The sequence below is a fragment of the Plectropomus leopardus genome, unplaced genomic scaffold, assembly GCF_008729295.1.
Source record: "Plectropomus leopardus isolate mb unplaced genomic scaffold, YSFRI_Pleo_2.0 unplaced_scaffold3463, whole genome shotgun sequence".
NCBI lineage: Eukaryota > Metazoa > Chordata > Actinopteri > Perciformes > Serranidae > Plectropomus > Plectropomus leopardus.
In genome coordinates, this window is record NW_024637835.1 from 1 (window position 1) to 1828 (window position 1828).

At 40.3% G+C, this 1828-nt stretch overlaps 1 long non-coding RNA gene across 1 annotated transcript; it reads left to right on the forward strand.

The window, feature by feature from the left end:
- Positions 1–229: 229 nt before the first annotated feature.
- LOC121938821 lies at positions 230–1787 on the forward strand. Its single transcript, XR_006105367.1, has 3 exons — positions 230–305; positions 425–553; positions 1653–1787. It is a non-coding gene; the product is annotated as an uncharacterized LOC121938821 (long non-coding RNA).
- Positions 1788–1828: the final 41 nt, after the last annotated feature.

Sequence of the window (1828 nt, forward strand, 5' to 3'; positions counted from 1 at the left end):
AATGAAGGCAATAAATAAATACAAAGGAAAATTAAGTATGAATCTGAATAATTTAATTATTTATGAGGTAAAGGTAAATAAGGTAAATAAATTAAGATGCACCTTAAAGCAGAAATATCTGTCAAATTTATCAATCATTTTATGTCAGTATTTATTTACATATATTTACAATAATTGTCCTTATTTTGTTGGCATTCTCTGCATGTTCTGTCCTCTCTTGTGTGTCTCTACAGCCGAGTTTCTGTCTCTGTGTCCCAGCGGGAGAGGATACGTTACAACCGGACCAGGAGCCTTCAGCTACAGAGGTGTGAATATATTTACGTTTTTGTTTATCTGGAGGTCAAAGTGAAATCGTTAGGAGCATTTTTGTCTCGCCTCCAGGTTTCTTTGTACCAAACGTCAGAACGACCTTTTTTTTCTCCAGATGTGGACGAGTGTAAACGTTTCCATCCGGAGGTGTGTAAGAACGGAGTGTGTGTCAACAACATCCCCGGATACAACTGCTACTGCACCAGCGGATACGTGTACGACAGCACGCTGCTGGAGTGTGTGGGTACGCACGCACGCACGCACGCACGCACGCACGCACGCACGCACGCACGCACGCACGCACAAGAAAATGAACTACAGACCTAAAAATTGGTGAGTGCACATCAGAGATGTTCAAAATGACAGGAGGACAGTCGCAGCAGTTTCTAGGATTTTAGGACATTTTAAGGGGTTTGGACATTTTTTGGATTTTAGGACATCTCTCAGATTTTAGGGAATTTTTAAGGTTTTTAGGACTTTTCTGGGATTTTTAGAAAACTTATATGATTTTAGGACATTTCTCAGATTTTAAGGACATTTCTAGGATTATAGGATGTGTCTTTGACTTTAGGACATTTCTAGGATTTTAGGATTTTTCTATAAGGTTTGGAAATTTTGGGGATTTTAGGATGTTTCTTTGATTTTAGGACATTTCTAGGATTTTAAGACATTTCTCAGATTTTAGGACTTTTTTTGGATTTTAGGACATTTCTAGAAATTAGGATTATAGGTCGCTTCTAGGATTTTAGGATGTTTCTATAAGGTTTGGAAATTTTTGGGATTTTAGGATGTTTCTCAAATTTTAAGATGTTACTAAAGGACGTAGGACATTTCTGCAATTTTAGCATGTTTCTTTGATTTTGGGAAGTTTCTAGGATTTTATGACATTTCTACGATTTTAAGGGCATTTCTTGGATTTTAGGACATGTCTTTGACTTTTGGACATTTCTAGGATTTTAGGAAGTTTTTAGGATTTTAGCACTTTTCCAAGATTTTAAAAAAACTTTGATGATTTTAGGACGTTTCAGGATTTAAGGAAATTCCTCAGATTTTTAGGACATTTCTTGGATTTTATAACATTTCTAGTATTTGAGGACATCAGTGTCTCAGCTGTGTCCTCTGTCGGGGGTGTGGGGGATCCTCCTCTGCCTCTGTTTTGATGCTGTTTTATGTCTCTGACACCTGATGGAGACTAAAAGGACAAAAACTTTTCACAGAGTCATCACTTTATTTTTATTGTACTTGTACAGTTGGGGGCCACCAGGGGCCCTGTCAGGGGCCGAGCTCAGCATCACTGGTGCACAGTAACTGTCTCTCTGTCCGTCCCTCCGTCTCTCTGTCAGATCACGATGAGTGTGAGGAGGAGAGTTGTGTCGGAGGCATCTGCGTCAACACGGTGGGCTCGTTTTACTGCAGCTGTCCTCATCCTCTGGTGCTCGGCAACACGCAGCGCAACTGCGTCAACTCCTCCAGCCCTGGTATTGGTAAGACACCTGCCTTCATCCTGCTCCTCCTCCTC